Consider the following 12,526-nt stretch of genomic DNA (forward strand, 5'->3'; position numbering starts at 1 on the left):
TAGCTCTGAAGCCGTAACAATCTATTGAGTCAATAATATGCATGTTAAAGAGCATCTCATGTACTTCCATCAATATCTTTTATCTTTTACTTAATTTGTATCTTCTTTTTATATTTATAGCCAGAGTTAAGGTTTTAGGAACCTTTATCCTTAACGTGCTGCCGCAGATGTGAAACATGTGGCACAGAGAGGCAGATGCAGTAGCAAAATCCTTCCCTAGGATCTGGGCCAGATCTTAAAATGACGACTGTAATATTTTTACACTGGCAAAGTGCATTCTTCCTCCTGTTCCAGATAAGGTGGAAATATCCTCTCATTTCTGCTGGGCCTGATTCGGTGTCGGTGAAAACCATGGGAAAGATTCCCAGTGATTTCACAGGCTTTGGATGGAGCCCAGTGTGATGCTACTCATTTCCTATTACACATTTCCTTCTAATTAAATGAAATAGGTCACAAGGGGAAAATGAAACAAAAGACAAATGTATTTACTTACAGTAATATCAACCCCAAAAAAGACAATCAGAAACAAGAGAAAAGATAACACAAAATACGCTGTCTCTTCATTAACTTGAAATTACATCTGGTACCATACTCTTAATTCATTCCAGTGTGATCCTGAGATCTTTTATGCTGTGGAAGAGGGAGACTGTTATTTAAGCATAAGAAAATGGTGAGTTAATTTCCTTTGTCTAAATAACCACTAAGAAAAAAAGCTTAATTTGCTTTTCCTCAACTTTACATCACTGAAGCATGCTACGTTCCTCGTACTCTGAGCACACAACTTCCCCACCTTCCTCCTCTCCTCTTGCTTTCTGTAAGCATCACAATTTGGCTCACACTTTTAAAAGTGAATCCAAAGTGCAGTTTGTGTTTCCAAAAGGCAGAACCAGGGCCAGGGAGGCCACTTGACCCTATCAGCAGATCTTACTGGCCTGAATTCCCCGCTCCTTTCCACTAATTTGACACCAACATGTCTTTGAAGCACAAATGGATTTATTCCAGCATATCCTTGATTAACTCTCACACCAGTGAGAGCAGAAATGTGGTACTCTCCCTGTTGCTTTCTGGAAGTGTACAGGAAATTCTCCCTCTGTCTTGTGCCTTTTCATGTCCCCAGGCACACCAGACCAGATCATCTACTTCTGTGCCTCACTTCAGGACAGCATGCCCTAATCGCTTCCTGGCCTGCTATTCACTCACATGCCAAGAGCTGATGGCACCTGCCCTCTATTAATTCCTCAGCAACTTTCTTGCTGTTCCCAGCAGGCTTTCCTTCCCAACACAACAGCAGGGAAGTCAATCAGACGCCCACGTGCATGCCAAGGGATCTGCCCAACGATGGGGCTGGTCCTCAGAGTAGTACAGGCACTTCATCCAACATGCCACAGTGCGTTATCAGGACAGGACTTTCAAAGCAATGGGTAACCATCATTTATTATTTGAGCTCATCCACTGAAGATCTAACAAGTAGATTTAGTTTGGAGATATTTTTTTTTTTTCTAAATGAAAAAAGCTGTTGAAAAACTCAAAGCAAATGCACAAAAGCTGAAAGATCTGTCATTAAAAAAAAAAAAAAAAAAAAAAAAAAAAAAGATAAAAGCAAAAATCACTGGAAGTCCTGCTATCTGCATTCCCAGTACTTCCTTTAGACAGCCCAAGCAGAGCTCCGTAAGGGCTCATTCCTGAGGGAAACTGTTCTCTGCCAGCTCCTTTGTGCAATGACGCAAGTCATCACCAAAGCATAGATGAAGGGCACTCTTCTCTCTGCAGCATTACAGGTACAGCTTTGCCTATTTTAGGAAAATGTGTCCTCCCTGGCCTTGCTGCAGGAGCTCTCCTTTGCTGTTCTAGCCAGTCAACACTGGTATTTGCTGTGTAAATGTGAGGAAAAGGGTCAAAGTCCTCTAGCAGCCCAACAATCAAGACCAGTCCAGCCCTAAAAGTAAGAATGTCACACAGCAATGATAGGGCAGCTCTGAATCATATATATGACACCTGCCTGCTGATCTGGCTCTTCTATTTTCACTTAACTAGCTGCACAGGCTTACCAGAATTACCAGGCAGTGGAAAAGAAGGACAAGAGAAGGAGGACTGCTGGCCACACAGCCAGAAAGAGTCCTTTAATGGAAATCCTCATCACTGAAGATGACGGGGTTGGGTAATGCTCACTCAAGGCTATGAGCACTTCCAGGAATTGTTCCACTGATTTATGATGAGAGGTCACCCAGTCCAACCACACATTAGAGCAACTGATGTCTGTCACAATGTGAAAGATTCATCAGCTTCTGTCATCAAATGAGACTGATAGCCTGATATCTAAGGGCAATAAAGAGAAACTGACTGAAAGAAATGGGGTTCCATAGGTGTGGTGTTCCATGTCACCCAAGAAACCACCTGGTGTGTATTGCAAATACAAGGTGGGTACTCAAAGAGTGATGGCTTTTCATAGTGGGAAAGTGAGAAGCTTCTTGCTTCCTCCCATACCACATCCAGCTGCCACCAAGACTACCCAAACCTGGCCTGGTCCTGAGCCCACCAAAGTCAATGGAAAGATGCCCAAGGACTTCAGTGAAGAAGGCTCCATATCCTCAGGCAAATGTGGGAGAGAGAGATTTGGGCAGGGCTATGATTTCACTGTCTGTGTGCATAGGATGTCTCCTTTCCCACACGGAGGAACGTTGGCCACCCTTCCCACTTTTTTGGTTCTCAGTGTTCAACACTGCACCTGGAGTTATCTCCCATTTACCAGTGAGCTGATTTAAGTGTCTGACTCAGTCACATATGTTTGGCTCACTTATCCAGAGTAAGATTTGGCCTACTAGCTGTGAAAACAGCTTATATCACATGTGCTGCAAAGCCTAGCCAGAACAGGCTGAATAAAGGATGAAGTTTAATCATGGAAATGTTGACCTACAAATAGAGAACAAAATGTTAAACCACATGGTATAGGGTGCTGCACACCCCAAATATCAAGGAGAGGAAAGAAGAATTGAACACATTTGGAAAGTAAAGCTTACTGTTTTGGTTTTATTTTTTTCTTTTTTTTTCTTTTTCTTTCTGCAGATTCGGAGAGTCAGACCCACACTGTTCCCGCTCGCGATGACACCCTGGCATCCGAAGAACAACATGACACCCACCACAAAATGCTGCTGTTGGCTGGCGCTGTCTAAAGTGGTGAGGTTTCGTGAGGGAGGTGAGACTGCCAAAGGAAGGCAAGTGGGGGTGTCACAGTGAGTGGGACCTGGCCACCAGCGTGACTCTAGTCTATGGGACCTGTGAAAACTGGAGATAGGTAAACATGACGGAGATAAATGTCCCCTTTATCCCGTGTCCTTGAAAACAGTCTGTGGGTTACCTCTAATGGCTGGGGAGGGGGGGGGTCTTTGTAATTATTTTCACACCACCTTTCATCTGGAATTTTCTCACCTTTGTAGGTTTCACACAAGGAAGGGTAGCTTTTTTGGCAGAGAACCCGTTTCCATTTTTAATCACAGCCATCACACAAACAGTTCATCTCACAGGATGTGAAAACTTTCTCATAGGCTTTATTTAACATAATTTGGTGGGTTGAAAAAGACAAAGAAGAATTTTTAAATCAACTATTGTCTTGCTTTCAATACCTCGCCCGCTTTGTCTTTAGGTACCCTGCGTTTTAGACAAACGTAGTTAACAGCAGCCGGCCAGACCTTACTGACTGACAACTGTTTCTTTACAGGATTTCTATGTGCCAAGGAGCTGGACAGTAATATCCATTTGGTATTCATGGAAAGTACTTGCAGAACAACAATGACAATAATTGCTTCTGATTCTTGTGTTTACAACACTGCCAAAGTATCATTAGAGCCTTATTTATAGATAATAATGCTTATTAATCACACATATTTGAATTTTGGAATGTATTAGATTAATATTCTTTTGTAACTTGGTTCTGTACTAATGCTATGAAAAGCAGTTTCTGAACGCAGCCCACTGGAAGTGCTTGCCTCCGAAGAGTAAAATCATCCAAACCATCTGCAGGTAAGGACAAAGGGCACACCTCTTCCTTAGCAGGCAAACACCAGGACTGCAAACACGATTCCCCAAAGCAGCTCCTTCGGACTAATTCTGGGGACAAACTCCTGAAAAAAAATACTGTGAAAGGTGTGATAGTAATGTCACACTTGAGCTTGCTTTTTGATGCCCTATGAAACAGTATGCTTTGAACAGCTTTAAAAAGAAACTACTTTTTCTATCATCTCCTCCTCGAACAGTCTACTCTACCCTATGGGCAAGTTTAGGATTCGTGATCCTGGACCTTAGGATTTGTGATCAATCATGAGGTTGGTAGCGAGAAATATAGTACAAAAATCACTCCTAATTTTGGTTATTAAATAATTCCAGCTTTTATATATCAACGTCTGCTGCGATTCAATAACGTGATAGAATGAAAATGGATTTTTAAAAATGACAGTTACAACAAGCAAAAATGTCACCCAAATCTCAATATCAACTGCCATATATTCATATTCTCCTTTGTCTCCTTGTAGCCCATTACAATGCTGAAAAATACACCAAAGCAACTGCAGTACCAAACTCTTCAATTTTTGGTGTGTGGCCAGCTCCATAAATTTGCATTTAAACAAATAAAATCCAGAACAGTGTAGTATGTCTTTTTTTTTTTTCCTTTTTTTTTTTTTTTTCTCTCCCTGAGATGGTTCTTCAAGCAAATTTAAAGAGGCTCTGTCAGTTTAGGGATCACATTTCTGTCTGCTTTTTTTCTTTTTACCCACCCCTGATGTAACTTAACTACTACAAACGCGAGAAATTAGAGAAACTGTTCTTTTCTCTTTCTGTATGTTATTCTGTGTGCCCGTTTTGTGCTTTTTATGGCTCTCTGTGTGGCGTCAGTGCAACCTGTCCCTCAGTGTCACAGTCCCCATTGTCTCCAGGGATCTTTTACACAGCCACAGTGGCAGAAAAAGAAATAATAATTAAAATGCAGAAGCCTTACGTTGAGAAGAACACTTGTGGCTTGCTGCAGCTCCTGCAAATTGTTCCCAGTTTATATATTTTACTGGACTGGATTACCGAGCGAGAGTGTCCCTTTAAAATGCCTTTCACCTATTAATATGCTAGTGTGCTTTGCTTACTGTTTTTTATAAAATGCGAGCGTTGAGGTTTCCCAGGGACTTCAAGCCTATCAAGACAGTCGGTTCTCTGCAAAGCCCAATCATTTCTAGACAAAGCAAAGATTTAAAAAAAAAAAAAAAAGAAAAAAAAAGAAAAAGAAAAAAAAAAAGAAAAAAAGAAAAAGCTCAAAGCATGGTTTGGGATGAAACCAAAGAGCAAAGTTCGAGCCACAGTTTGGAATGGGGCCCGTCCCTGACAGGTTTGACCAGCAAAGGCCTTTGCCCAGGAGCAGGACAAAGAAGGGCACGGCTCACAAACAGGGGATGTGATTTTACTAATTTTACTAATTTTAGGGATTTTGCTGGGACGAGAGACTCATTTACGTTGTTTCACCCCCAACTTGCAGACAAAGCAGTGAGTGCCCAGAGGCCCAGCGCTGGGTGTGTGCAGAGGAGGCTTTGGACAGGGCCCATTTCCTGCTTTCTGCTCAACACCCTCCAGCCAAAACTGACCACAAAAATGGTCATGCTGTACCGAGGGGACTTGTGCCAATATTTGCTCATTTGTTTCAGTTCTCTTAATTCTCCTGTTCTGAATATGGGCCCGTAAACCAGGTAGAGGCCGCCTGCTGCCTGATTTACCAATGCAGAGGGGCCGTTGGCACCTTGTAACCTCTCCAACTGTTGGCAGCCCCTCCAAACGTTAGGAATATTTTCCTCAAGTTTCAGTGTGCCATAGTGCAGGAAGCTGTCCCTCAAAAAGACCTGTAAAATTTGCATGTGATTATTTCCTAAAGCTAGTGAGAAATACGTGGCAATGTTTAGTACTAACATCCTAATTTCCAAAAGTCAAAACATCAACACGTAAAATCGTAATTCCCCCTATGTAGATTCCAGTCTTCTTATTTTCTTAATTGAGTAATGAACAATAATTTCTATTATTGATGTCTTTTTTTTTTTCAGGGTGGTTGTGGTTTAATCGTTTCTCCTACCTCTGTGAAACGAAAGGCAAAGCAAACAGTTATCACATGGGAAAAGGTAGGCTTGTGATTTATATCCGTAGGGCTGACGCTAAACCTATATGAAGATAAAACACTAACATTTTACCATTTTTTTTTTAAGTCAGAAGTACAGGAAGTCAGATTTTTATATCCACATTTGACTTTCTCAAGAAAAGTGGCCCGTCTTTTTTGAAGATATTGAGTTTTTACAATTCTCACTGAAGTCAAACTAAGCTGAAAATGCCCTACGTCTATTGACAAAAAGGCCCCTCTCCTGCAGTAGGTATCCCATTCTTGTGCCTGCATAAACTCCCAGTTTGAAAGTGCTGGCCTTCCTGCACAAAATAAGTAGACGAACCTACAAATACCACTCACATAACCCAGCAATTTTAGCACTCAAGTAAGCGTATGCAAAATCAGACCTCCAGCAAATCCCAAGCAATGAACAGCAAAAACACCTTCCTAGTGTTAAGTGGGGTTGATACCGGTTACATTTTGGATTTGTAGACATGGGATATGATAACCAAGATGGAAAAGTTTTGACTAACTTGTTCACTAACAGGGTCTCAGCGGTCACAAAACATTCAAAATCTACATTCAACTGAAAAAGATCTAATCAGAGAGAGAGAAAACAACAGAGGTAGAGAGAAAACAACAGAGAGAATTTCAAGATCATCTTTTTGTTGTATATTTTTATTTGCTATATTTTTCACTAGAACAATATTATCCTGTTTGTATTTAGCATTGGTTTTATTGTCAAATAGTTATTCTTTCTGCTACCAAATTGCATGATTATTGTGTATTTATCCCTCCAGATACGTAACATGAGCATTTCTCTTGCTTATTTTTATATCATTTATAGCCACTAAAATTTGGGATTTGTAGCTCCACATCGTCTTCACAGAACTGTAAGACACAAGCAGGAATAAAAATAAAAACATACCTTCTCATCAAGTATTCTTCTAAGCAAAAGGAGAAAAAATAATCTTTGTATATTTCTAAATAGTCCTGTAGGAGTCATATACTTTTACTATGTGCTATATATTGTACAGTTTCTTCCTCTGTTATGACATGTCTGATTACTTTAAAAAAAAAAACTTTCAAAAACATTAAGGCACAAACCTTTGTATGGAGTACTTTTAGTATGCTTTTTATTCTGACAAGATTAATAATTATCCCATAAGCATGACACAGTTTTAAAATGTTGTTCCTAGTATGAGTTAGCATTGTTCATATACGTATAGATGTGGAAAGAAAGGTTATTTCACAGCAGAGAAATGTATATTTAAACAAAGAGTGGTAAAAGTGTTTTAAAAGGATTTTTTTTTCTCGTCACTATTATACTGAATTTAAAATAACTATAGTGAGTTTCAGAAGTGAATTGGCCATTTATAACAAAAATGGAAGCTACTGAAATTAATAGGAAGTCATTTGGGGGAGTATATCAAATGCCCCAGGGCTTCAGGCAAAAGTGGTGAGAAAGAGATCTGCCATGTGGAGGGTGACAAGTGTGTTACCTCCCCCCTCGGTCACCAACTTTTGCCCTCTTCCGTGGCACCTGTGACTAACTCCTGCTGGGAAACAGGCTACAGACTACCCAGGCTTTTGCTCTCCTTCAACAAGACAGTTCCTAGGTGCTTATAGTTCTCATGACAGCCGTAGCACTTGCCAGAAGGTGTCATTTCCCTCTTCACTAAACTCATACACATCCAGTGCTTTCCACTGGTGCAAACACACTTTTTTTTTTTTTTTTTTTTTTTTTTTTGCCTAGCTGTTCCAAATGCCCACTCATATGTATCCTATGTATTGTATGTATCGACTCGAATTATTGCTGGCTTGGTTCACTGAAGCCAGAGCCAAAGTAGGTAGGGTGTAAACCGTAGGTTTCTTCAGCATAAGTGCAAGGTGAGCCTAGCCCTGAGCCCAGCAGAATTCTCATTGACACCAGAAACATGCAAAAATAATCCCTCTGTTTCTATTAAGGTCCAAAGGAGTTGCACCAGGAAGAGGACGGAGGGCCAGATTCTGTGCTTTTCAGTGAGACAAAACACCAGGTGTCTTCAGTGAACACGGCAAGTAGGATTTGGCCCAACTGAAGGAACACGGCTGGCTCCCAGAGGCTAAGCTGTACCTGCTCGCTTGGGTTGGAGCAGGGCAATGAAATCCAGGAGTCGATAGACCTCATATTAGGGAAAGGACTGAGGGCTGCACCTTCTTCCCACTGAAACCAATGGCAAGGCAGCCAGTGGCACCTCAATTTCGCCTGCGCTGAAGTGCGGGATTCAACTCTGCTACACTCTACTAACTTCTCTTGCAGGAGTAATTTTTCAGTAATGCAAAGTCAAATGCCACAGGGCTCACTTTTTACAACATCAGGCTGAATTGTATAAACTCCCATTCTAAATTTAAAGTCTTATTGCATTACTTGAGTTCATACTTTTCATAAATGTCCCGTTGTGGTACGGTTTCACTACGTATAAAAACACATGCAGGTATTATGGGCTGTATCACTTCATTTCATCTCATTAATCAGCTACTTAAAAATGTTTTCCTTGCAGTGCAGTAGAAAATGAAACAAATGTTCTTTTTTATCATTTCCCAAATTAAATTTATATTCCATAATGACCGTATTTCATGTGCAAAATAACAAAATATGCTTACATACCTGACTTCACTTCTTTAGTGAATTGCTTCATTTGTAAAATGGTGCATATAAAATTGGAATCTAAAATGAATTACTTGTTTTTTCTTGCTATGAAACCTTGTTTAAGTTCATAGCAATTTTAAATATGATACATTTAAAATATTAATATTTCCCATATATTATTCACTGACTTTCAGGTTTCATCTCAAGTTAGAGGCACTTCATATTTCAAAGGAAGAACTGTTCTTTTTTTTTTTTTTCAGTACTAATGTTCTATTAATTCACTTTGTAATATCACTCTAGTTCAGACAAATGAAATTGCACTAAATTGCTTATGCCAAGAATCATGCTAAAGTTGTTGGCATTATATAAAATTCCATTTTCCATTATTATTTTATAAGTTTGGTTTTGTTTTTTGCTTTCCTTTTTTTTTTTAATCTCAGTATCGTCTTTTAGGTATAATTCACAGCCCTGTTTAGTTTGTTCTAGGACAAATATATATGCACAAATATTTTTATGCTGAGGTGGGGGTGTAAGTAGGTATTTACAGTAAAGTCTGTAACTTAGGTGATTTTTTACAAGGAACTAAATGCGAACTCCAAGAAAACAACCTTTACAGATTTTCCTTTATGAATATTTTTTTTTTACTTTTTGTAGTTTTATCTTCCAGCATGTATATCATCACACACGTGTATATACACGCACGTACACACACATATCCATTTATGAAAAATAAATTTGTGTGCGCGTAGAGATACTTGAAATGTCTCATATGCATATTATACAACATATGCCATTCATGTAATCACTTTATATTTATATATACATAAATAAAATTCATTTTATATACATAAATAAAATATGTGAAGGTATTCCTTAAAGGAGCTACAAAGGCCTAAATGTAGGTGGATTCTTCATCACATCCAAAGAATGAAAAGACAGGGGATATAAAACAGAATCTTTTTATATGACCATGTATCTTTTATAATCTCTCCATAAAGTCCACATGGCTACTTAACTATTTCCAGAGATGTGAATGAAAGTTATAGCTGGACAGGCTGAAAACCTTTAATACATAAAGCAGCATATAATCCTATGAAATGCTTTTCAGGAGTGAAATAATTACAAAACGCTGGAGCAAGAGTGGCAAACAGCAGTAAAATCACCTGTGAATAGATGTAAAAAGCTATAAATATACTTCAGTATTTGTATTGTCGACTTTCCCTGGCTTCCATCAAAATCAGATGTTCAGGAGTTAGAAATCCAACTCCAAGGAATGCAGATTAATACTTATATTAATATATAGCCTGTGCCTTAAAGTTTAAGTTTGTAACATTGTTAGTAAGGCATCTTCTTTTTTAATGCTGATATTTGTTCCCTTTGCAATTAAAAAAAAAAAAAAATCTGAAAATTTGACCCAACTCTTTTTAAAAAATAACTTGCCAAATGACTGATGCAAATCCTTGTCACTTGTGAATACAATGAAATTATACTCAGAAGAGTGAACGACAGGAGAGCCTCCTGCTCAGAAGCAGAAAAGAATGCCCTGTTCCTCTGCAGTCCTCAAACGCCAGGATTTTGCAATATGAATTAGACCTCAAATGCAAATTAACCTCCGAAGGGGGAGAAAAAAAAAAAATCAGAGAGACATACCGAGTCAAACGCTCCTTTTTCTGCCTATCTCGTCCGCAATGTTAAAATAGGCTAAACAAAACAAGTGCACATCAAGATAGAGCCAATTAAGGCGAAGAAAGCGGGGAGGGGAGGGTGGGGAGGCAGCCACCTTCCTGAACACATGGGGAGTGGGAGCGCATTATCCCACGATGAGCCATCCCTACCTTCGGAGGGTTTCAAAGGCAGACAACTGGGGGAAATTGGAACCAGCTTGGATTTTGGTGATCCGCTTGCACCCGGGATGCGGGGCGGGTGGGGGGGGAGACGGTCGGTCTGGGAGGGGGCGGAATGAAAAGAGGTGGTGGGGGGGGATCAAGGGTGCCTCGTGGTGTGCAAGGGGATGGTGATTTTTTTAATTATTATTTTTTAGGGGAGGGGAGAGGGGGGAGAGGCAGCGGCGGGGTGAGCGGGTCCCCCTACTGCTGGCGCGGAGGAGGGCGGAGGGGACCTCGATCCCCCCCCCCCCAAAAAAGGGGGGGATTTGAGGGGGCACCGGGCAGCCCTGAAGGGGCGAGGAGGGATGCGGAGGGGCCACCGTGCGGTGCCGGCGGCGGGCAAGGGAAGGCGCTGCCCCTATCCTGGGTGCAGGGGGGATGTTTCGGGGTGCTGCCCCCCCATCTTTCATTCTCCCCCCCCCACAACATCCCTCCCCGGACCCGCGCAGCCCCCCCGCGTCCCCCCCATCCCTGCCGGCTGCCTCACCGCTCCCGGCGGCTCCCCGCTTGGAAATGGAGACCGGCAACTCTCGCCAGGGCTCGCCAGCATCCCACGGTCCTGAGGAAGGAGTTTGGGGCGGCGGGGCGGGGGGGGGGAGGTAGGGGAAGGTTGGGGGGTTTCGGGGACTTGCGGGGGGAGGGGGGGGAGTTGAGAGTGACGGTGAGGCGAGGAGGAGGAGGAAGGAGGAAGGCTGGGAAGAAGGGGGTGGGGGGAGACGGAGCTCCTGAAATGGAGCCAGCCCGAACGGGAGCCGATGCTGGAGCAGGGGCTGCGTCATTTCGGGGCTGGGAGAGGGCGAGCCCCCCCACCCCCCCGCTCCGGCGGGGCGCTACGAGGCCGCCCCCCCCCCCTCCTCACACGCATACATCCCCCCCCTCCGCAAGCCCCCGGAGCCGGGACGGGGCACGAAACCCCCCCGCAAGGGGCAGGAGCGGTGCCGAGCGGTGCCAGGGGCAGCGAGGGGCGCACGGGGGGGCGCAGGGCAGGGGGCAGGAGCGGCCACGGTCACGCGTGGGGGCATTTCACGGGAGGGGGGGGGGTGTCGCCGTGCCACATTTCAGGGGTCCCCGGGAGGGCAGGGGCGAGGAGGAATGATCGGCATGTCTGAAACGCGCAGCCCTTCAAAGAGTTTCAGCTGGGCGAGTGGCAACGCCTTCTGCCCCTTCCACGTTTCCAAGCGCAGTAAGGGGGAGGAGGAGGGGGAAAAAAAAAAAAATTCGTTCTTTTTCCCTTTTTTTTTTTTCTGCGCCGGACAGTGGGGTTCTTTGAGCGTACTGTAATGTCCCGCAATTACAAACAAACTTTCCTTCTGCAGAGAGGAAGTAGCTGAGACTGAGGATCTGAAGCTAAGCGAGTTGCCAGCGGCTACCCAGGCCTCGGCTGACCCTCGCCGAGGGGCAGGGGCCGTGGTGGCACAGCCCTGGGTGTGGGGGCTGCGGGTGCTGTGTGCTGCGCACCCCAGGGAAAACCTGGCAACCTCTTCCCTTCTTTCACCTGTGCCCCTGGTCCAAGTTTCCCTCCGAAATTCATCCTCCCAAAGGCTTTCTAAGCTCAGCTTTGGACGTTCATGTCCATCTAGTGTTTTCTTTTATTATTATTTATCTCCCCACCACCCCCATGAGAAGCCAAGCTGCTCTGAGCAGGGCTGAGATCGCAGGTGCTGTGATGGAGGCCCATGGTGAGCACCACTAAAAAGCAAGAGCAAAGAGTCCCCAGGCCATGTTATGGCACTGGCACAGCACCATGGCCCGGCCTCGTACAGCACCTGCCACAGCAAAGGTGGCATAGCCAAATATTGACCATCCTCATTACTGCTAGGTGTTAGCTTAGTTCATGGCTCTGCGTGTGCGTGTGTGAAATATGTGTGCACACACACACGTGTA

At 43.1% G+C, this 12,526-nt stretch overlaps 1 long non-coding RNA gene across 6 annotated transcripts in view; it reads right to left on the reverse strand.

Moving 5' to 3' along the window:
- LOC106020156 (uncharacterized) overlaps nucleotides 1-12,526 on the reverse strand; it is a 62,979-nt gene that overhangs the window by 43,101 nt on the left and 7,352 nt on the right. Inside the window, exon 1 of one of the 6 annotated variants that reach the window (XR_011805859.1) lies at nucleotides 11,130-11,273. The exons of 1 other annotated variant lie outside the window; for it this stretch is intronic. This is a non-coding gene — a long non-coding RNA (uncharacterized lncRNA). Of the gene's footprint in view, nucleotides 1-10,406; nucleotides 10,556-11,129; nucleotides 11,279-12,526 lie in introns of those variants that run through there. 4 more of the 6 variants (XR_003492662.3, XR_003492660.3, XR_003492665.3 and 1 more) reach the window with 4 other exon arrangements.

Source organism: Anas platyrhynchos, chromosome 1 (assembly GCF_047663525.1).
Source record: "Anas platyrhynchos isolate ZD024472 breed Pekin duck chromosome 1, IASCAAS_PekinDuck_T2T, whole genome shotgun sequence".
Lineage (NCBI taxonomy): Eukaryota > Metazoa > Chordata > Aves > Anseriformes > Anatidae > Anas > Anas platyrhynchos.